Source organism: Oryctolagus cuniculus, chromosome 8, assembly GCF_964237555.1.
Source record: "Oryctolagus cuniculus chromosome 8, mOryCun1.1, whole genome shotgun sequence".
Lineage (NCBI taxonomy): Eukaryota > Metazoa > Chordata > Mammalia > Lagomorpha > Leporidae > Oryctolagus > Oryctolagus cuniculus.
In genome coordinates, this window is record NC_091439.1 from 8,135,980 (window position 1) to 8,160,874 (window position 24,895).

General features: G+C 40.0%; 1 pseudogene; it reads left to right on the forward strand.

Moving 5' to 3' along the window:
• Positions 1-24,895, forward strand: part of LOC103350699 (eukaryotic translation initiation factor 3 subunit L-like) — a 125,005-nt pseudogene that overhangs the window by 20,350 nt on the left and 79,760 nt on the right.

The following is a 24,895-nucleotide window of genomic DNA, read 5'->3' on the forward strand; positions in this document are numbered from 1 at the left end:
CATGTTGGATCATTCTCTCCCTTTTTGATTCTATCAGTTAGTATTTGCAGACACTATTCTTGTTTATGTGATCCCTTTGGTTCTTAGTCCTATCATTATGATCAATTGTGAACAGAAATTGATCACTGGGACTAGTGAGATGGCATTGGTACATGTCACCTCGATGGAATTGAACATCTTAATAAGGACACTAGAGGAAAGAAAATCACCCTAAAATTCCTAGCATGGGCCAAATGAAAGTTCCGTTTCTTGTTGGGTCTTCAGTGTGACAACTTTATAAACAGCACAGAGGCATATACTTCTTGCCACTTCCCTATTTCTTCTTCCCTGTCATGCACCGTCAGTGGTCACCCCCTGCTTCCAACCTGCTCCTCAGAAAACACTTGGACAAAAGTTGCTCATAAGATTCAACTTATGTCTTGGGTCCTGCTTTCAAACTTTTACTCAATGAGATCAATCTTTTATTTAATTTCTTTTTAATTCTATAAATGGTCTTAGATAACTTCTGGCCCTAATAAAATTGAAAAATGGAGTTTTTAATGGGTTAGTTAATTACATTTGCATTATATGCAATAGCTGATGAAAAGAAGATGAATTTTATATGTACTTCACTACAAAATATGCTTCTAATACAAGCAATGTTACTATTTCAGAATATAGATGAAAGTCAAGAATGTTTCCTTGTAACTGACGCCTCCCATCAAAGAAACTCCTTCTCTCATTGGTTTTCTGCTGGAGAACTCCCTAACTGGAACAGCTATAACCCTGGGTACCTTACACTCCAAAATGTATCTTTGCCCATCTTGACACTTTATCCTTATACCTCAACCCTGTGCCAAAGTAGGTTTATTCAAGGGATATAATTAATTAATGTTTGTTACAGAAATTACTACCTTGGGCATTGTTCAAGTGATTCTTTAAATTTCTTTGAAGTATTCTGTTAGTTTCTTCTTGTCCTGCTTCATAATTTACAGTAACTATTCAATTGAACTGAACAAGTAGAGCTCCTTAAAAATATACAGGTTATATTCATAGTGCTAGAGAGCATTCAGAATGCATGATGCCCCAGGTAACAATATTTACTTATCTGCACCACTATTTGTCATTCTACTATGTAAACTGTTAATTACATCAACATACTTTGAGGGTGATCCTGTGAAACTGCCTGCCTAGCCCATGCTGGAGGTTAGCCTGACTGCTGGCAGGTGGCAGGAGCCCCAGGCACATTTCTCCCAACCCCCGCCCCTTGTTGAAGGGTCTTGTAACTACCCATCAGGTAAACTCCTCCTGGGTGTGGCCCAGGCCCATCAGGGAGGCTACTAGTCTATATGACCTTCAAGCTAATTGGAGCGACATAGCGGCTCCAATATGGGATTAATCCTATAGAATTAGTATTACCTTGAATTAGCTATGTGCCTTCTGCCTGCCCTTTAAAAGGTGTGCTTGCTTGTTAATAAAACGGACATACTCACTGAAACTTGTCTCTGGTGATTCTTGTGGAAGAATACCATTGCCTGACCACCCCACAATGCAAAGGCCTCATAGGATGAGCCTGCAATACTTCTTTCTGTTTCCATTCATTCTAATTTCGTTTATAGATGATTGACATAGAACTACATAGTAGAAGGAGAACATGGAAAAATACCTGAGGCAATGCAAAAGCACTGATGGTCTGAAATAGTTTAATTTAAATTCAGATATATTAATATTATAAAATTTTATTTAGCTCTTCTGAAACAGAATATGTACTATAGTATTAATGTGATCAGTAAACTATTTTTATTCCTTTATCACATAAACACTTTAATGTTCTATTAAAATAAAGTAACAGATTAGAATACAAGAAGTGATCATTTCTTTGTGTCATTTTAACATTTACTATTTCCCCTGTTTTCAACAAATAAGGTTTAAACGTGTCTGGTATAATTGACTGTAGTTTCTATTTGATTTATTTCGAGCACAAAATGTCTTTGACATTGCTTTTACTAAATCACATTCACCCCTTGATAGCCACAGGACTTTGGTTCCAGGTACCTCCCCTTACTAAAATCTGCAGGTCTTAAGTCCCTTAAAGAAAACAGTGTAGTATTTACATGAAACCTGCATGCACCCTCCCCTGCACTCATCCACAGACTATCTAAAAGGCCTAATACAATGTGAATGCTATGTAATTACTTATATACCACATCTTTAGGGGGAAATGACAAGGAAGCAATCTGTGTGTGTTCAACACAGATGCAAGTTCTTCTTTTTCAAATACTTTCACTTGTGATTCACTCCTGGGAGCTAAGAGGCTCGTCTCCTAATGGAGAACCTGAACCCCAAGTGTTCTTCACTCGCTTCCTCCACACACTTAGCCAAACCTTTCACGCCTTTCTCATTAACAAGCTACAGAATTCCCACCGATTGTTTCCCTTGATGAAACTAGTATCAGTAATTTTCATTATTTTTTAATATTCCTTGTACTTACAGGGAGGAGAAAAAGATGAAAAGATGAGAATCAATCTCTTTTGAGATTCCTCATGCGTAATTTGAAGTAGCTGAACTCTCAGCCCTTATTAGCTACATGTTCTGCCTACACTCTTTTTTTTTTTTTTTTTTTTTTTTTTTTTGACAGGCAGAGTTAGACAGTGAGAGAGAGAGACAGAGAGAAAGGTCTTCCTTCTGTTGGTTCATTCCCCAAATGGCCGCTATGGCCAGAACTAGCCGATCCAAAGCCAGGAGCCAGGTGCTTCTCCTGGTCTCCCATGGGTGTGCAGGGCCCAAGCACTTGGGCCATCCTCCACTGCACTCCCGGGCCACAGCAGAGAGCTGGACAGGAAGAAGAGTGACTGGGACAGAATCCGGTGCCCCCACTGGGACTAGAACCTGGGGTGCTGGCGCCGCAGGCGGAGAATTAGCCTATTGAGCCATGGCGCCGGCCTGCCTACACTCTTTCACAACTTTCTTCACACTCTAGGAAATTTTGCTTTAATATGAGTTTTACATTACCCAGTCCACTGTATGTATACCCTTTGTGTTTTCATTTAAATGTTGTATCCATGGTAGCATATCTTGGTCAGCAAGAAAAATGGGATTAAGACTATACAGTATAGGGCAAAACACTTATGTTGTCATCCAGTGAACTGCAGAAATGCAGAATTTCCTGAGAACCACGTGGAATAATGTGTCCAAATTCTCTCTGTAAATCATGAAATGAGGACATCCAAATTCTCAAACTTTGTACATTCTAATTTCTTTTCTTAGTGAAAGAGACTAAGGAAATCTGAATTGAGAAGCCTTGAATTGAAAATGTTGCCTATTTTAATCAGTACAAGACAAAAATTGAAAGTAGCTTAAGCACATAATCATTTGAACTGTGAAAACACTAAATAAATATGGAGAAATAGCTTAGACCACAGTATGTGTTTGCTGTGGCTGAAGAAACTTCTCAGACAGTAAACTCTGTGTCCTGATAGTTCCGTGCTGTATCTGTATACACTGAACATTTATTAACCGTTTTTCCTTGCCCAGGCATTTCTATTTCCCATTTCTCTGTTCTTTGTTGAGCTAACGTTTCTTAGCTAAGATAAAACACAAAATGGAACAAGGTGGCACAACAAAAGATACTCAGAAAGATTAGACAGAGAAATACATCTTTAGTGAGAAAGAGCAATGCAGTTGAAGCTAATATTTGGTTGAAATATAAAGAAATAAATAATAACACTGAAAAGTGAAGTTTTTTGTAATACAGCAAAACAAAACCCAGGATTTCAAGCAGAGATTTGAAATTTTTTGGTAAGAATTTTAGAAAGTGATTTAATATACTATATAAAATTTCTCTTATGCTACCATTTGTAATATGTATGTACTACTTTTTTATATTTTTTAAAAGGATCCATTTTTGAAATGCCATTAACTATGGTGTATAATTACCTTTTTTTTCATTGGCTTGGTTATGTTTTGATCTCCACCATCTGAATCCACTGTTAATTTTGATATGATATAATCTGAGAACCCTTTGGTGTTTTTATTCCTTTCCTGTTTGGCTCTTACTGTGCAAACAGAAAACAACTAATAGAAAACAAATATGCCACTTGAAAAAGCCAGTTATGGAAGTCCTCAAAGAATTTTTAGCTTTTATTTATATAGTCATTTTTTTGACTTATTTGATGTTGGCCATGATAACATATTTTTGTCACCATTTAATTTATATGCCTTTAAGTAGTAAACACTTTACCAATATTCAGCTTTCAATAAGTGGACAACATCCATCCAAGTGTAGATGCCAACTGAAAGCAATAGGAGAACAAGAGAGGTTACATTTAAAGAAACACAGATTTGAGCAATTGAGGACTCCTCGCCCACAGCAAGGTAAGCTGAAATAAAGTCACATCTCCAAGTGCTGAAAACAAACGAGCATTCTGCAATATTGCACCTGCTCACGACAGCACTGAAAAGGTGAATGAGAGCTGACATGGCATCGTAGGCTAAGCCCCCGTAAGCAATGCCAGCATCCTATAGCACAGTAAACTGCTTTATGTGGTGTGGGCATTTTGATAATATTAATGCTTCCAGTTCAAGAACATGGAAGATCCTTCCTTTTTTTTTTTTTTTTTTTTGTCTTCTACTATTTCTCGCCTTCATGTTTTTTTTTTTTTATTTTTATTGTAGATATTTTTCACATCCTTAGTTGAATTTATTCCAAGGTATTTAAATTTTTGTAGCTATTATGAATTGTACTAATCTTCCAAGTTCTTTCTCAGTCATGGTGTTGTTTGTGTATTCAAAGGCTATTTATTTTTGTCATAATTTTATTTCTGACAACTTTACCAAATTCTTATGAGTTTCAGTAATCTCTTACTGGAGTCTTTTGGTTTTCATGTATACAGAATCATGTTATTTGTAAACAGGAATAATTTAACTTTCTCCTTTTCCAATTTGTATCTCTGATTTCTTTTACTTGCCTAATGACTCTTGCTAAATCATTAAGAACTATATAAATAGCAATAGTTAAAATGAGCATCCTAGTCTGGTTCTGGCTCTTTAATGGAAATGTTTCAAATTTTTCCCCATTCAATATGTTGCTGGCTATAGGTTTGTCATACATTGATTGTGTTGAGGAATGCTCCTTCTATACCCAATTGGCTTAACGTTTTTATCATGAAAGGATGTTGTTTTTTTATCAAATGCTTTCCCTGCATCTATTGAGATAATCATATAGTTTATATTTTTCCATGTGCTAATATGATGTATCACATTTATTGATTTGCTTATGTTGAATGATCCTTGTATACCAGGATAGGTTCCACTTGGTCTGGGTGAATGATCTTTCTGATATGTCCTTGGGTTCAATTAGCTAGCATTTTGTTGAGGATTTTTACATATCTTACTATAAAGAATTTGGAATAGTCTGAGTTTGAGCTTCCTATGATTTGAAAACTTATATACTCAATTCTGAATTTGCCAAGGCTTATATCTCAAAACTGAATTACATAGATCCCATGAAATCACTGTGCGCCCCTGAAGCCTTGGGTCAGGCCACGGCTCTTGTTTTTCTTCCTCCTCAGTGCACAAGAGCAAACACTGAGTACTCCTTGTCTTCCCAACTCCATGTCCTGTTCATGGTGCTTTGATTATCTCAATAATATTTCTCATATTTCTATGTTTTATTTTTTACACATTCTTGAAACTCAATTGGATTGATCTTATCAAATATTTGCCCCTTTCATAGAATCCACCATCCTCCAACAAAACAATGATATATTTAGAATCATTCCTCACTATTAGGAGGTCTTTGAGGTGAGGCTTCATATTGGGCAAGAAGAAATATTGTACAATATGACCAAAAAGGTTATATATAGAAATTGCAATCACTTCAGGTTTTATTCTGAATGAGAAGAATAATTCAGGAATAGTATTGAGTAAAAGAGTGATATTGGGGTACTTAAGAAGGTTTGTAGAAAATAATATTAGAAGATGTTAATTTTGGTGCAAAATTTTTGAAATCCATGCATAGTTTTTTATATATACATTTTGCAGTAGCTTTTTGAAAATCCCTCATATGTGTGGATTTCAAAACATTTTTGCCTGGAAATAAACTTGTATCTTTTAATTTCACTTTCTATGCAGCTTTTGAAGTTTCTTTGTATAATATGATTCTTTACCATGGTCATAGGGAGAAAAATCATGGGACACAGCAGTCAAAAATGATAATAAATACCTAAGAAGAAAGATGATAGCTAATGTAAGAACAATAAATGGCCGGCGCCGCAGCTCACCTGGCTAATTTTCTGCCTGCAGCGCCTGGGCCCCAGGTTCTAGTCCCGGTTGGGGCTCCGGCTTCTGTCCCGGTTGCTCCTCTTCCAGTCCAGCTCTCTGCTGTGGCCCAGGAGTGCAGTGGAGGATGGCCCAAGTGCTTGGGCCCTGCACCCACATGGGAGACCAGGAGGAAGCACCTGGCTCCTGGCTTCAGATCGGCGTGGGGCGCTGGCTGCAGTGTGCCAGCCTTAGTGGCCATTTGGGGAGTGAACCATTGGAAGGAAGACCTTTCTCTCTGTCTCTCTCTCTCACTGTCTAACTCTGCCTGTCAACAAAAAAGAACAATAACTATGGCAAAAGCAGATTCCAGATGCAGTTTGATTTGCTTCTAAATTGTGCATAAGGACTAAGAACTAGAATTGAAGATGGATTCAAAGTTGATGACCTCAGCAACTGGAAAAATCATATTAACATTCACGGAGCTGTGGGGTGACTTAACAGCTGAGTACGTTGAGTTAGGATGCTCAATAGAATCAGAGTTGTGGCTGGTTATGTACACTTGGGAGTCATAAGCATATTAGTATCATTTAAAATCATGAGGAGATTTACAGAATGAAAGCAATGACAAGTCGTTAACGTGAGTTCTGAGTTCTACCTTAAAAATATTGTAGGTGGGAAGAGAGCAGCAACCATGACTGGTGAAGTAAGAAGTGACCAAGAAAGTGTGATATTCTAGAAGGTGGTAAAGGAGGTTGCGGTTGTGACCAGGGATGCTCGGGAATAGACCTAGGATGATGTTAGGATGCAGTCATTGCAGGTTTGGACAAGAGCAGTTATCCACAGGTGCATGAATAAAAACTGAATAAGCAAGGTTCCTGGAAAATAGGAGATGGGCTGACGCTGTGGTGCAGCAGGTTAAAGCCCTGACCTGCAGGACTGGCATCCCAAATGGGCACTGGTTCGAGTCCCAGCTGCTCCACTTCCGATCCAGCTCTCTGCTATGTCCTGGGAAAGCAGTAGAAGATGGCCCCAGTCCTTGGGCCCCTGCACCTGCGTGGGAGGCCTGGAAGAAGCTCCTGGCTGCTGGATTCAGACCATCTCAGCTCTGGCCATTGCAGTCATTTGGAGAATGAACCAGCAGATGGAAGACCTCTCTCTCTCTCTCTGGCTCTACCTCTCTGTAACCCTATCTTCCTATCTTTCAAATAAACAAAATAAATCTTAAAAAAAAAGAAAAAAAAGAAAAAGAGAAATTGCAGTCAACAAGTAGAGCTTACTGCTGGGAAGAATTTTGCTCTAAATGGAATGAAATAAATTAGGAGTTGGAAGATGTGATATAAAGGTTACTTGTTTCATTTTAATAAGAGAGAAAAGTTGCATAAATGACAGTACTTAAAAAACTTCATGGAGAGGTGTGCAGTGGTTGTCACCACTTGGGACACCTACGCCTTTATTGGAATGTCTGGTTTGAGTCCTAGCTACTCTACTTACCATCCAACTTCCTGCTAATGCACACCCTCAGAGGCAGCAAGTGATGGTGCAAGTACGTAAGTACTTGTCATCCACAAGGGAGCCCCAGTGGAGTCCTAGGCTCCTGGGTTTGCCCTAGACCAGACCCAGCTTTGCAGGCATTTGGGTAGTGAGCCAGCAGATGAAAGATTCTCTCTCTCTCTCTCTCTCCTCTGCCTCCCTCTCTCCTTCTCTCTAAAATAAAATGAAAATAAACAATAAATTTGAAATTTCCTGGGAAAACATGAAAATAAGAGTTTATGTGATGTAAAACCAATTGTAGCCGGCGCCGCGGCTCACTAGGCTAATCCTCCGCCTAGCGGCGCCGGCACACCGGGTTCTAGTCCCGGTCGGGGCGCCGGATTCTGTCCCGGTTGCCCCTCTTCCAGGCCAGCCCTCTGCTGTGGCCAGGGAGTGCAGTGGAGGATGGCCCAGGTGCTTGGGCCCTGCACCCCATGGGAGACCAGGAAAAGCACCTGGCTCCTGGCTCCTGCCATCGGATCAGCACGGTGCGCCGGCCGCAGCGCGCTGGCCGCGGCGGCCATTGGAGGGTGAACCAACGGCAAAGGAAGACCTTTCTCTCTGTCTCTCTCTCTCACTGTCCACTCTGCCTGTCAAAAAAATAAAAATAAAAAAAAAAAACACCAATTGTAAAAATCCGTAACAGTTTTTGCAAAGTAAACATTTTCTGTATGTTATGAAAAATAATTGTACTAAAAAAAAGTTCTGCACCAGGAAAAGCTCATATTTTTAATTCCGTTTTTCTGTGAACCTTTTGAAGTTCTCTTGTTTGGCTCTAACGAGAAAGACAAAGCAGCAAAGGAAAATGATCGGTCTGCTGGCAAAAAGGAGAAACGCTGTTGCAGTATCCTGAAGGAGGTAACAGGCTGCAATAGACAGCTGTTTCCGATTTCACAAACAAATCATTATCAACTGAGAGTGAGGAGGAAGAAAGAGGAATTGAAGATTTCAAGATGAAAGAATGCAGAAAACAACTAAGCAAAAGAGTGAAAGAGTGGGTATGGGGAAAGTAACACAGCAGTGTGACAGCCTGGTCATCAACTATGGTCTCTGCAGATGGAAGTGCAGAGAGGGTGGAGAGTTGAACAGGCAGGTGACTACAATGAAGCCATAGAGGTGCAAAGGAGTTGAGTATTGATGTAAGAGACTTCACTCTTACCCTAAGCACTCAACCAACTGACTGGAACCACAAAATTTGCAGAAAAATACAGATTTAGAAATTGTGTTCACCTTTTCATCTTCATTTAAAATATACTCTATAAAAGTGTGGTTTATTGTATACTCTAATACAAAGGATTTTCTTTGCATATAATTTTATTCCAAAAACAAAGAAATTTGTGATTTATTGTTATCTATCAATAGAAGTAAGCAGTAAATGACAGTAGTTAATAAAATAATCAAAATTTGAATTATAAACAAGGAAAATAAAAATCAGGGAGGGACAAATGCATAAACTATACCTGAAAACAGATTTTTGAGATAATTTAAAGGAAATTTGAGATTTACACTTAGAAATTACTTAAAATTGAAAATGATATATGCTAATAAAGAAATTATGAAAGGTTCCAATGCAATCGCCATCTTATAATCAACATGCTATAATTAATATCTGATAAAAATTTGCGAAATAATCCCAAATGGCACAATTATCATTTTCAGAAAAGTCATTAAAATAATATAAAAATAAACTCAAGACATCCAGAAAAGAATTGTTCTATCAAGTAAGGTTCCACAATCTAATTGTGTTAACCCATGTTTCAAAGAAGCAGAACACAAGATAAGAACTAAAATGTTGATAGTACTTTCTTTGGGAGGTAGGCACCTGAAAAGAAAGCAGAAGGAAAAACAAGTGTGGAACACAAGGAAGGGACGTATTATTGCACTGGTTACAATTTATTTTTTACCTTTTTAAAACTTATTTATATAAGATGAACAAATTTCATGTATTTCAGATTTAATAGCACAAAGAGACTTCCCATCCTACCCTTCCTCCTACCCACACTGGTTACAATTTGACAATCAGCCCTGGAGACACACAGCATCACTGAGAACTTGAGTTCACACATCAACTGAGACTTTTGGAAAGATTTCTGTGTAAGTATAGTTCAACAGAGAGGAAACAGAGCAGGAGGTTAGCTGCTCAGCTCTCATCATGTGTTTCCCTCTGCCCAAGTTTCACTCAAAGTATCACACTCCTCCGCACATCCTGGATGTGGCATCTGTTCTTTGTGCTGGCCTCCAGGCTATCAGAATGGAGGGACAGGGACCAGTGTCATCATTTGGTGTGAGACTTCTATTCACAAAAATTGTGAGATATTGACTTTTGAAAATACATTCAGATGAGGTTATAAAGAGCAAACATGATTACATTTTTGTAAAATGTGCATGTAAAAAGTTGATTTATGAAATGCAAACATTTAAATATACTATACACAATGGATGATATTTATGTCAATCTCCCCTCCCCAAATCATAGCTCAAAGCTCTTATACCCAATATGACTATTTACGAACACAAGGCCCTTATAGAGGTGATCAAGAGTAAAGGAAATTATAAGAGTGGAACACAGTAGCTATTACAGAATATTGAAACAATAAAGGTATATGGAAGACCTAGGAATTTTACACTGAAACATTTCTATATTTTCTAAATTAAGAATAAAATGCAATATCAATATCTAAAGACAAAATAATTACACATAACTATAATAGTTAAAAACAACTATTTTAATTTTTGCATTTTATCTCTCAGATCTAGTATGTTAATTATTTGTTGGCATTGAATGATTGCTATTTTATATTAGTCTCTTTATAGTAGACCATGAAGTTTCTCATTGTTTCTGAGTATTACATTAATCATATAGCTTGGCTTCACATTATTTCTTGATGTTAATCAGTTACAATTAAATTTGTGTTTTCATTTATACTGAAGTTAATATGTATTTAGCTTAAGTATTTTTCCTTTTGGGAAATGTACTTTGCCCACTTATCTCTTGTAAACTCAAGCTTCTTATAAAAACCATTAAATCACTTAAGTAATTAGGAATAATTCATTTACTTAAATATTCAATAGAAAATTGTTCCAATGTTATTATCCTTTTACATGATATCCAGGACTTATTCCTGTAAATGTTAGTTTTTTCCAATTTTTTAAAAATTGTTATAAAAACTGATTATATAAGATTTGACTCTATCAATCTTCTTTTTCACTGTCACTGAGCCATTCCTTTAATATGACAAATGCATTAGTCTTCCACAAAGTCAACCAGCTCATTAACTTTGGTTTATTAATAACACACTTTTCTCTGTATTTCTATGATTCTTTTCTGTTAAGTTAGAAGCCAACTTAATGATTAAAAATTGTTTTGACTTCCAAATGTAAGGTTCAATTAATAGGAGCAGACTAAATAAATTATGTTGCATACATGTACAATATACAATGCAGACACTAAAATGAAAGAAAGGAATCTAACTATGTTGCTATAAATAAAAAATATCCCTAAGGTTTTAATTAAATTGAAAAATTTTGCACTGTGAGAGAAAATGTCAAGAGATTAAGAAGATAATTCACAGACTGGGAGAAAATGTTCCTAAAATATACATCTGATAAAGGGGATTGTTATAAAAAATGTATAAGGAGGGGCCGTCGCTGTGGCATAGCAGGTAAAGCCTCCACCTGCAGTGCTGGCATCCCATATGGGCGCCAGTTCAAGTCCTGGCGGCTCCACTACCTATCCAGCTCTCTACCTGGGAAAACAGTGGAAGATGGTCCAAGTCTTTGGGTCCCTGCACCCAGACCCAGAAGTATAAGTTGGTGGAGTCTCATATAGACAGCAAGTTTTAAAACTTTATTTATTTGAGAGGTAAAGTTAAAGAGGAGAGACAGAAAGAAACCAAATGGCTGCTATGGCTGGAGCTGAGCGGATGTGAATCCAGGAGCCTGGACCTTTTTCCAGGTCTACCCGTGCCAGTACAGGGGCCCAAGCACTTGGGCTATCTTCCACTGATTTCCCAGCCCATAAGCAGAGAGTTGGGTTGGAAGTGAGCAGCACGAACCGGCACCCATAGGGAATGCTGGCACTGCAGGCAGAGGCTTAGCCCACTACATCATAGCGCCTGCCCCAAAACTGAAATTTTTAAAATATTTCAATCAATGTTAAAGAATTATGAGTTACATTTATCCAATAAAGTCTCATGTATGCATAAAGAGACATGGCAAAAATAAAGAAAAATATAAAGAGTTAATATGTTAAGGATTTCAATTTGAATACTTCGAAAAAGCGAGATAGATTAGTATAAAGAATGTTTATGTCTGTGTGCAGAACAAATATGCTCAATCAAATGAAGTGACTTACTTATAGTAAGACATTTAATTTCAAACAAGATTTCAATGAATGTCTTCAAATATTAAATAATGAAACCTCCCTTTCTCCTACTGTAAGTTCAGAACACAGATCACATCTTTGTTCCCAAATATGTGAAGCTGTCTCTAAACAGCAAGAAAGCAATCAGTGCTGTGGCAGAGACCTGCTGACCTCTCGCTCAATTCAATCTGGACACTATCCACCTGGAAACTCCATCACATCTCACAGGCTCAGGGTCTGGTGTCCCAAATCTGCCCCCACTTCATACCCAGTTGGAAATTCTGGCTTCTGCATCTTCTGACTATCTGCCTACTATAACTTTGTCTCCAAAGGAGTTCACATAACCCACAGAAAAATTAATTATGGTTTGTTTTATTACAAAGTTGCAAGTAAAGAGGCAGAGAAGAGACAGGTTAAGGCCAGGTGTGGAAAGGCCAGAGGCTTCTGTTCTACACATGGATGGGTTCTGGGCCACCTTCCTGGGAGCCTCCACATGTTCAGTTACCGGGAATCTCTCCAAAACCTGTCTTTTGGAGTTATGGAGAATGAATTGTATAAGCCTAAGTGAATCTTTTGTACAATCTGATTGCACAGAAGGATATGACCTAATGCTAAGACACTTAATGGGAGCACCCAAACAGACCTCTCTGGATGTTTCTTGTCCTGCACGTATGGTGCAGTGTCTCTTCTGAAATGGAGGGTTTATGATCCATCAAACAACATAAGGCAGACAATATTTTTTTTTGACAGGCAGAGTCAGACAGTGAGAGAGAGAGACAGAGAGAAAGGTCTTCCTTTTCCCTTGGTTCACCCCCCCCCCCCATAGCCGCTGCGGCTGGCGCACTGCGCTGATCCAAAGCCAGGAGCCAGGTGCTTCTCCTGGTCTCCCATGCGGGTGCAGGGCCCAAGGACTTGGGTCATCCTCCACTGACCTCCTGGGCAACAGCAGAGAGCTGGACAGGAAGAGGAGCGACCGGGACAGAATCCGGCACCCCAACCGGAACTAGAACCTGGGGTGCCGGCGCTGCAGGCAGAGGATTAGCCTAGTGAGCCGCAGCTCCGGCCTAGCCACACAATATTTTTTGAAGATTTATTTTATTAACCTGAAAGGCAGAGTAACGAAAGAGGAAGAGACAGAGAGAGAAAGAGATCTTCCACCCTAAATACTGCAGCAGCTGGGGCTGGTCCAGCCTAGAACTCCATCCTGGTCGCCCACCTGGGTGGCAGGGGCCCAGGTCCTTGCACATCTCCCACTGCTTTCCCAGACGCTATAGCAGGGAGCTGCATCAGAACTGGAACAGACAGGACTCAACATGGTGCTCCAACACGGGGTGATGGCATCACATGCTGTGGTTAACCAGTGTCAGCCCCTGGTCAAAACTTTTTTAAATTATTATAAAGAAATTTCAAAGCATGTCACCACAAAAATTAAAAGAAAAATAAAAAGGAAGCAGGAGGGAAGGTGGGAGCAACAGAAGACTAGAGGGCTGGTGAGAATTATATCATGTTCTTCAAGCTGTGTGTATGAAATACATGAAATCTGTACCTTTATATAAATAAATAAATAAATTTTAAAGGGAGGGAGAGATTAGAGTATATTTTTAGTTTCTATGACCCACATTGGACAACAAATACCAGATTCTATGGCATGACTTTGGAGAAAAAGGAGCAGGTAAAAAGAGAATAGAGGAAGGTCAGAGAGAGAGCTTGTTTTATAAGATCCACTTCTGAGGTCTAAAGTGTCCCATATCACGACAAAAGAATGCCTTCCACCTTTGTAAATATGAAGCTGATTTGGAGACTGGTTTAGGAACCAAGAACAAAAGGCAAGATACTCATCTATTCATATTCCCATTTTACTGATCCCAAAATAGAAATTCAAGTAGGCTTACCAATTTTGATGACTTCTAGGCAGAGAGGAAAGATAAACAGAACTTGAAAGATTTACTTTTCTTCCAGGGGAACAGTGGATACTTTAATAGACAATCAATGTTTTAATTTCTAGAGATTACAAATAGTATAATTTGGGTGAAAATTGTGCCTTTAATAGTGTATTAGACTGAAGAAAGTTATAGGGAGTGATGTAGTGAAAATGGCAGAGCAGCCACATCCAAGGGTTCATTCATCCACAGAAATGTTGAAAAATCAGGCAAAACTGGTCAGCAGAGGAGAAGACAGTCAAGTATTTAAAGCAACCAAGCAAAAGTTGAGTAGAGAAAAAGGCAAATTAAAAATGGTAGTTAGACCTTGTATTGCTTTTATTTTCCCTTATCCTACCCTTCTCCCAAGCTCAGAAGGTGTCTTGAAGATGGCAGCCAGTGTTTCTAGTTTGGAAACCTGACTCCTGTTCTGGAAGTGTCAGAGTAGGTATTATCCTCCAAAAATATAGTTGTCTGTCTGAGACATGCCTGTCTGGTACATAATGGAAAAGTTGGCACTCTACTACTCTATGTAACCATATTACTTAGCTATTGACGGAAAAATGGCAGATGTCCTAAAATTTTGTAAGGCAAACCATCCACAGTGGATTGAAGCAAACAATTATGGTTGAGACAAACAAGAAAATATCAAAACCTGGGAGAAAAGGCTGGAGAAAGTTTCTTTGGTAAATTAATGCATTCAAAAGTTCCTGTGCACATTGGGAAATTTAGAAAGCCACCCATTGGCAGGTTGCATGCACATTACAGACTGGGAAGACCCTAAACGTTTGCCCATGGCTAAACTCAGGCTTCACATGACTGGAAGAGAAAGCTAAGGCAGAGTTGTAATCAACCTGGCTATGTTAAAGCTGTATTCCAGCATAGCATTAGTCAAACTGCAAAAGCCTGTGTTTTCTCCTTCTCCCTCTCCTTCTCCTCCTCCTCCTGCCCTTTCTCCTCCTCCTCCTCTTCCTTCTTTTTTTCCTCCTCTTCTCTTCCCCTCTCCCTTTCACTTCTTCCTCCTTTTCCTTCCATTTTTTCCCTCCTGGTATTCACTCATGGAAATCTTTATTATGTACCACAGGAACACAACCAAAAGGAATAGAGACATCAGAGATGACATAGGGCAAAGAACACAGACTTTACATAGATATTTTAGGAAAGTCTTTGAACAAACAATTACATTTTACATCTAAGAAGAAAAATAGCACCTGAAGGAAGAGGAGAAATCTGACTTCCAAAGTGCCAGATTATATTATTTCAAATGTCCTCTTTACAACAAAAAATTATGAAACATGCAAAGAAACAAAATAGAGATCATTCACAATATGAATGGAAATTTCTTTGTGGTACATTAAGTATTAGTTTTGCTAGAATAAGAGTTTATTTCAACTATTTTAAATAAGTTCAAATAACAAAAGGAAACTGTAGTTTAAAAATACTAAAGGAAAATAGAACAATGCATTAATAAAAGCAGAAAAATAAATGAGATAAAAATCCTAAAAAGAGATTACAGGGGCTGATGAAGTGGCACAGCAGGTTAAAGCCCCAGCCTGCTGTACAGGCATCCCATATGGGCACCAATTAGAGTCCCACTTGCCCTACTTCCAATCCAGCTCCCTTCTAATGTTCCTGGGCAAACAGCAAAAGATAGCCAAGTCCTTGGGTCCCTGCACCCATCTGAGGGACCCTGAAGAAGCTCCTGACTCCTGGCTTCAGATCAGCTCAGGCCATTGTGGCCATTTGGGGAATGAACCAGCGGATGGAAGACCTTTCTCTCTCTTTCTTTCTCTCTGTCTTTCTCTACCTCTCTCTATAACTCCATCTTTCAAATAAATAAAATAAATCTTAAAAAAAGAAAAAAATTACAAATAGAATTTTTGGGGTTGTAAAGCATATGCTGAAATTAGAAAAACTCCCTGAAGGCTTTTAAAAGCATATGTTAATCTGAAGAGGAAGAAAATCAATAAATGTAAGGATAGGCTAAATAAAATCAAGGTGAAGGAACAGAAAGATAAAAGAATAAAGGAAAATTAACATAGCCTTAGAGAACAGTGGAACATCATTTAGTACACCAAGGACCCCTTTATGGTAATCCCAAAAAAGAAAAGAGACAAAAAAAGAGGGCAGAAGGAATGTTTGGGGAAAAAAGATTGAAAATGTTTCTAAAGGGAACAAATCACATGTTCAAGTAGCTCAACAAGTACCAAGAACATCAAAGTCCAGGAGATCCTCCCTGAGAGAAATTGAGATCAAATTGCTGAACACCAAGAATTCTTATTTTGCTTTGTGCTTCCATTGGGTGATGATGAATTATTGAAAATGAAAATACAATTATAGGAATATGAACAAAATACCAGTTACCCTGTGGTCACTATGTCAGGTCATTACCTGTGATGTTGTTGTTTTCATTTCCAATAAGGCCTTACTTCAGTGTGCTAAAAGGGAAAACACCATAATGTCATTATAGTTATTAAAAGACCTTTAAACCAGCATCTTTTCATAATAAGTTTCAAATGGAAAAAAATTAGACAACAAATGATTTGTCATTGTAAATTTGGTAATATGAAAATGCATGAAACACTCAAAACCATCAGAACTTGGTTTTTCTGTTTTAATACACTAATATTAATACCCACTAAGAATAATCCGTTTTAAAACTTCTGTCTGACAACTGCGTTTTTTTGGCACTTCCAGTAATATCTCAAAGAAAAGGGATAAAGAATAGTTGGCATGGGGCAGTTTTAGTATTCTTTACGCTGAGGATCTCCCGTGCACTCGACCTGTATTAATTCAGCTCCACAAAACCAATTTTGATGTTCTGTCAAGGTTAAAGTTTTTCTCAGCAGGGGACGAGTGTTTGACACCCTTATAAATTTTCTTCCTACTTAATTGTAAATTGTAGAAGTCAGTTTAGCTAAGAGGTTATATTCTATTAACAGATGAGTTTTTGGCAGATGAGTAAGAGGTGGCCCTGAGAATTAGAGGTCCTAAAACTGCCTGCTATCCAACTTCTGTTAGGCCCTCCTAGTAACCTTTTTTATTGTTTATTAACATTCCACTCAGGTTTGGAATATCAGCAGTTGCAAATCTTCTGCTTGGCCCTCCTAATCCCCATCTCTACTCCTCTCCTTTCTACTTTTTACCACTTACTGTTCTATACACACACAGCATGGATATTTGTGATCTTTCAAAATTTATTTTATTTATGCATTTGCTTAGTTGAGAAGCAGAAGGACAGACAAAGAGATGAGAGCTCCCCAAATGCTAGAAATGAAAACAATGGCTGAGACAGGACTAGGGGAAACCCAGGAGCTGAGAACTCTAGGTTTCCCATGCGGATTGCAAGGACCCAAAGCCATGACTGCTGCCTTCGAAGGTCTGCATCCTTTAAGAACTGGAATCAAGAGCTGGAGTTGCACGTCAGTCCCATGTACTCCAGCATGGGAGTCTTAGCTGCAGGGCAGAATGCCTGTTCAGCAGTCTGTGATCTTGGCACCTCCTTTCCCACTGATGTGTATGCCTCTGATGGTCACTTTTCAGTGTGTGCTCAGTGCCTCTTAATAAAAAACACAATCAGATATCATCTCACTGATAGTTAGAATCGCTTTTATCCCAAAGTCAAAAAATAACAAATGCTGGCAAGGTTATGGAAAAAAAGAGAAGCTGAGGACCTTGTTGGAATGCAAATTAGTAACAGTTATTATGGAAAAGAGCATGAGCATTTCTCAAAAAAAAAAAAAAAAAAAGAAAACTAGAAATAGTTCTACCACAGGACCCAGCTATTTAACTTCTGGGAATATTTACAAAGTAAATGAATTCAGAATAAGAAAGAGATACCTGCACTCCCGTTATTGCAGTTTAATTCTCAATAGCAAAGGTATTGACTCAACATAGATGCCCATAAATGGATGAAAAAAAGTAGTAGACATACACAATGGGACATTACTCAACAATAACCAAGAATGGGTCCTGACGTTTGCACCAAAATGTGTATAAGTGGAAATTATTATGCTAAATGAATTAAGTCAGGTACAAAAAGACAAATTCTGCATGTTTTCTGTCATATATGGAAGTTAATACATAGAAAGACTATAAAAATGTATGGGTGCCATATTATTTATTATACAGATAGCTATAAAGTTTTTTTTTCACTGAATTATACTCTCTACATAATACTATACCCTTCTTATTCACTTTATTTTTTTTAAAGATTTATTTATTTATTTGAAAGTCAGAGTTACACAGAGAGAGGAGAGACACAGAGAGAGAGAGGTCTTCCATCCAATGGTTCACTCCCCAGTTGGCCGCAACAGCCAGAGCTGCACTGATCCGAAGCCAGGAGCCTCCTCTGGGTCTCCCACATGGGTGCAGGAGCCTGAAGACCTGGGCCATCTTCCACTGCTTTCCCAGGACATAGCAGAGAGCTGGATCGGAAGTGGAGCAGCCAGGTCTCGAACCAGTGCCCACATGGGATGCCAGCACTTCAGGCCAGGGTGTTAACCTGCTGCGCCACAGCGCTGGCCCCATCACTTTAAGATCTTGTCACAGCTCCCACATTTTATGATATTAATATCCCTTTATTTCAGGGCTGGCACTGTGGCTTAATGAGTTAAGTCATCACTTGTAACCCCAGCATCCCGTACGGGAGTGCCAGTTGGAGTTCCGGTTATTGATTTCCTATCTAGTTTCCTGCTAATGTGCCTGCAAAGGCAGAATAAGATGTTCCATGTGCTTGACTCACTACCACTCATGTGGGAGACCCAGATGGAGTTCTTGGCTCCTGGCTTTGGTCTGGCCTAGCCCTGGCTATAGTAGCCATTTGGGAAGTGAATCAGTGATGAAAGACCTTTCTCTCTCTTTCCTATCTCTCTCTCTTTCACCATATGTCTGTGTGTGTGTTTGTCCCTCTCTTGCTGTGCTTTTCAAATAAATAAATATTTAAAATAATATCCATTTTCAAGAAAAATATTAGGTATATATATGTTTTTATAACATTTACATATAACATGAATATGGTGAAGTATTAAAAAATGTTACATGTAAATAAAATAATTTTGATTAAATGCTTCAGTGAGAGTGAACTCAAAATTTTAACATAAGTAATAAATAATAAATAAAATAAATTAAAAATTTCTTTCTATATTTGGTAGTCTCCTTACAAACCCATTAAGAACCCTAGGGCTCATCTTCTCTCTCAATGGTCTCATTTAATAAGATTTTTATTGTGAACTTTAAATATATTCAGTGGAAAAGTAGAAAAAATAATAAAATAAAAATATTAAAACACCTATTATCACTGATAATAGAAATAAGAAATCAGGACCAAGTGTTGTCATCTAAATACCAAATCCTGTTCTCAGTTTTCTTCTCAGAAATCCCTGAGGGAACTCAGTCATAAGGGACAAAGACTGGGGAAAAGCTGCTGTTTGAATTTAGCTTTTCCAAACTGGAGGCACAGCTTGACTAGAGCAAGGGTACGTGACACGAGGCGCCAGGAGCTTCCTCCAGGTCTCCTATGTGGATGCAGGGGCCCGGGACCTGCTGCTTTCCCAGGTGCATTAGCTGGGAGCTGGATCAGAAGTGAAGCAGCCAGGACTCCAACAGGCACCCATATGGGAAGCTGGTGCTGCAAATGGCGCCTTAACCTGCTACGCCCCGTTCAGTGGTTGCTGTCTGATAACAGTCTAATTTTATTCATTAGGAGAAACATTTCTTTTTACCTTTTATTCCTGCCAAGATGGTTGTCCTTCTAGGGCAAGACTTATAAAGACATGCCTGGATTTTCTGTTTTTGTTTTTGTTTAATGCTTTCTTTCCCATGGAAACCTAGCTTGTTACTCTTTAAACACTTCAGATCTGCAAATGAAGGTCAGTGTTGAGGATTCCCCCTCCCACCCTATCCTTACCCATGACTTTTAATTTTTTAAAGGAGAATTGACTAACCAGATAGGTAGGTAGATAAGTATATCTCTGTTCTCTGTTGTCTTCTCTCCACATAAAACTATACTCATGTTTTTCATCTCTCTGTCTCCTCCCCGGATTGTGAGAAAATTTCATTTTTCCTTATTCAAATAAGTCATTTAGATTTACTACATTCAAAAGTCATGATTACTTGTCTGTTATATAGTAAATGCTTTCCTCATTCCATGTTGGGCTTGAGGCTGTTTCTGCTTGCCTCTCTCCTACCTCCCTTTTCATTCCTTCTCTTTGTCTTACTTCAACTTTCCTTTAATTTTTTGCTCATGGGAGTCACACTTCATTAAAGTTTATCAAATATAAACAGCACATACTACCTTAGTTATTCTCCTCATTGCTACACCTCCTGTACTTATGCTCTGAAGCTTTTTATTATTCTATCCTTTAAAAATTGTTTGTTGGATTTATTTAGCCTCAAGCTATCCAAAACAAAATTTCCTTTAGAATAAGAATGAATGGAGGCCGGCGCCGCGGCTCACTAGGCTAATCCTCCGCCTTGTGGCGCCAGCACACCGGGTTCTAGTCCCGGTCGGGGCGCCAGATTCTGTCCTGGTTGCCCCTCTTCCAGGCCAGCTCTCTGCTGTGGCCCAGGAGTGCAGTGGAGGATGGTCCAAGTGCTTGGGCCCTGCACCCCATGGGAGACCAGGAGAAGCACCTGGCTCCTGCCATCGGATCAGCGCGGTGTGCCGGCCGCAGCGCGCTGGCCACGGCAGCCATTGGAGGGTGAACCAACAGCAAGGGAAGACCTTTCTCTCTGTCTCTCTCTCTCACTGTCCACTCTGCGGGTCAAAAAAAAAAAAAAGAATGAATGGAAACCAGTTTTGTGATACAGTAGGTTAAGCCACAGCCTGAGAAGCCTGCATCTCATAGGGATGTAGGTTTGTATCCCAGCTGCTCTATTTCTGATCCAGCTCCCTGCTGAAGGCCTTGGAAAGCAGCTAATGATGTCCTGAGTGCTTGGGCCCCTGCTGTATACAAGGGAGACCTGAAAGAAGCTCCTGGCTCCTGGCTTTGGCCTGGCCCACCCCAGCCATTGCGGCCAAACTGGGGAGTGAACCAGCAGATGGAAAATCTCTCTCTCTCTCTCGCTCTAACTTTCAAATAAATAAATAAATCTTTTAAAAAAAGAAAGAATGAATCTTCTTATACTCTTATTTTCTACTTGGACATTTTAGAGAACTTTAAGGATGCAAGCAGCCTAAATTATTATATTTAAAAAGAAAACATAAAGAAATCGACCAAGAACTGAGTGTTACCCGGTTTGTTTGCAATGTTATCCTACATTCAATAGTTATGTGGAAAAGCTGCTTCTGTATTATCCATCTTCAAAACCTTCATTAATGAACACAGTTCGGTCTGATGGACACTATTCCTTTAAGACCACTGCCCAATCCAGGCATCTACCCTCCACCACCCACTTCAGGTTGAGAGGTAGTTGTCACATCAAAAATAGCTTTATGAACATATAGAAGAAACTCCCCAGCAGATGTCACCAGGAATGTTGGAGGATTTTTCTTATAGCTGGCATGTAGTCCAAAGCTGGTCCATATATAATATGCTCCATTTTTACAATTATATGCAACTTATAAATCAGATGAAGGGGATTCAAAAGAGTTCTCTATGAGTCTACCAGCGTCTTACTGTAGCTATTACCCCCACACTGTGACAAGGTGTTAAGTCCAAAACTCATTATACCCATGCCTCTCCAACAACATTGCTGGAAGCAAGTCCTGGAACACTACAGAGGACAACTGTAATAGATATTACATGTTGATATGGAATCTGTTTTCTGAAGATTTGCTGTATTTATTTGAAAGGCAGAGTGACAGAAAGAGAGAGAGAGAGAGAGATCTTCCATACACTGGATCACTCTCCAACTGCTCGAGATAGCTGGGGTTTGGTCAGGCCAAAACTAGGAGCGTTGAACTACATCGTGGTCAGAAGGCCAGGTACTTGAGCCATCTTCTGCTGCTTTCTCAGGGGCATTAGCAGGGAGCTGGATCAGAAGGAGAGAAGCCAGGATTGAAAGCTGGCTCTCCCATATGGGACACCAGCATCACAGGCAATGGCTTAACCTGCTGTGTCACAACACTGTCTCCTGGAACTCGCCTTGATACATCAATTTACATCTAAGAAAATACTCATATGGTTGCTATACAAATATGAGGGCACTGTTTATTCATCCCAATATTGCTTGCATTAGCAAAACCTTAGAAACATGCTAAGTATTATCAGTAGAATACAGGTACAATGATTAGAACTTTTTTATGGAAAAGAACACGAAACAACTGCTGAAATGCAAAAGGTGAAAAATATTCAGATAAAACCATTACATATTGATAAACACTCTTAAGAAATTAAAAATGGCCAGCACCCGCGGCTCAATAGGCTTATCCTCCATCTGCGGCGCCGGCACACCGGGTTCTAGTCCCGGTTGGGGTGCCAGATTCTGTCCCGGTTGCCCCTCTTCCAGGCCAGCTCTCTGCCGTGGCCCGGGAGTGCAGTGGAGGATGGCCCAAGTGCTTGGGCCCTGCACCTGCATGGGAGACCAGGAGAAGCACCTGGCTCCTGGCTTCGGATCACCCCTCCCAATCTCCAGTTTTACATCATTCCCATGCCAAGCTCTGTGAATTCACTCATGCCTCTCTTCCCTCAGATATCCTGCCTCCTTCCTAACTCTATCCAATCTTGTTCTGAATAACTCAGTTCAAATCTCACCTCTCCTGTTCAGTGTTCTCTAGTGAATTACTGTTCTCCAGGAACTATCTCATTAACAACTCACTTGTCTTAGGAACTGTCGCTCCCCCTCTTCGTGGAGGAACCACACAGGACCCTGCGCTGTTCTTTTGTCTGCTCGGCCCTCCCCGGGTTTGCTGCTGGTTCTTCCCGGGTTGGCTACCGTCCCTTCCACCTCCGTGGAAGGGCAGTTCCCCCTGCCACTTTCCCCACTTCCGCGGGGGAGCGGCACACCGCCGGCCGGCTCTCTCGAGGGCTGCTCAGATGTTCCTCAGGTGTTCCTGGTGCATGTTGTCTCTCTCCTCCTTTATAGTCCTCTTTCACCAATCCCAACTCTACTACCCACACGCCGAGTACGCTGCTCTCCTCCAATCAGGAGCAGGTCCTGCTGTTTATTGGTTGAACTGGAGGCAGCTGTGTAGAAGCTGTTTCCTCCTCTCCCAGCGCCATATTGTGGGAGAGCAGATGCATAGAATAAGTCTTAATTCGAGTAACAGTCTAGTCCGAGTTGCTCCCCACAAGGAACCATAACAAGGATTCATTACAGGGGAAGGAAAATAGTTTTCCTTCTACCCTTCATACCTCCTAGCAGAGATCCTGTAATAAAAGATAGGTGTTCAAGGTATAAACAGAACTTTACTAATAAATATTCCTCAGGCATCCTTGGCAGACACTCAGGATAAAATGAGAAGCTCTCAGAGGTGGCTTAGAATTCAATCTAACAATCTTTTCTCATTAAAGACAAGAGAGGGAAAGGTGTGTGGGAGGCCAGTTCTGGGAAAGCGACAGGAAATGTATGATAAATAAAAGCCAGCCTTCTAATAGATACACGTTGATAACCTTGACTCTGAGCACCTACACAGTGCCATGGATATGGATATTCTCAGTCTCCTTCCCTTAGCTTCAATGTTCTTTTCCCCTCTCTGGTGACTGCAAATCAAATTCACCAGAAATGAACCCACTGAGATGAGGAAGTGGTGCATAAGGTCCAGCCTGTGCCGCAGGGACCTGGAACACAAGACTCAGGCGATTATTTGTTCCCTCTATTGAACACAACTTGAGGTTAGGCCATATTTTAAGGATTTTAATTTTTTTGTTAAATAGGAACCCCAGGCTCTGAGCATACAATGGAACAGTCACCTGCAGAAAGCCCCCAGGGTAGCTGGAACCCATTTTGTCAATGTCAGAATTCCCAAAATGACACCATGACTATCATCTTGCTCCCCAATCAAAGCAGGACCAACCAGTGACCTGCCCATGAGCTGAACATGAACCCATCAACCCAAATTTCACTCTGTATGATTCTTTACCCTTATTCGCCTGGGGAGCCAGGAAGTACACCATAGCTGCTGTCGCCTACTGTGAGTCTTGTGGGTTTATGTCACTACCTTGGTATCAGTGATTGCCTTGCTGTACAAGGGGTTTTGGGGTTTCACAATTGCGACTCTCTTTTTGGAGCTTCTCCTATGTCAGTTGTTTCTCAAAATAATCAGCTTAAAATAAACGTTTGGCCAAAGAGGCATGTTAGGGGTGGCCTATTCCACTCTCTAGCAGTTTGCTCCTCACCCCTGCTCCTTAGTTTGTCACTAGATAATAATCTCTTTAAGATTTCCTAGATTGGGCTGGCGCAGTGGCTCAATAGGCTAATCCTCCGCCTGCGGCGCCAGCACACTGGGTTCTAGTCCTGGTCGGGGTGCCGGATTCTGTCCGGGTTGCCCCTCCTCCAGGCCAGCTCTCTGCTGTGGCCCAGGAGTGCAGTGGAGGATGGCCCAAGTTCTTGGGCCCTGCACCCCATGGGAGACCAGGAGAAGCACCTGGCTCCTGGCTTCAGATCAGCGCGGTGCACTGGCCACAGCGTGCTTGCCACAGCAGCCATTGGAGGGTGAACCAATGGTAAAGGAAGACCTTTCTCTCTGTCTCTCTCTCTCTCTCACTGTCCACTCTGCCTGTCAAAAAAAAAAAAAAAAAAAAAAAGGATTACCTAGATCAAAGACTTGTCAGTTGCTCCTCTGAATATCTACCTATCCTTTGAGGAGCAAGTACTCAGTAAATGTGCATTCTCTCAATTTTTTAAAGATTTTATTTATATATTTGGGAGGCAGAGAGAGAGAGAGAGAGAAAGAGAGAGA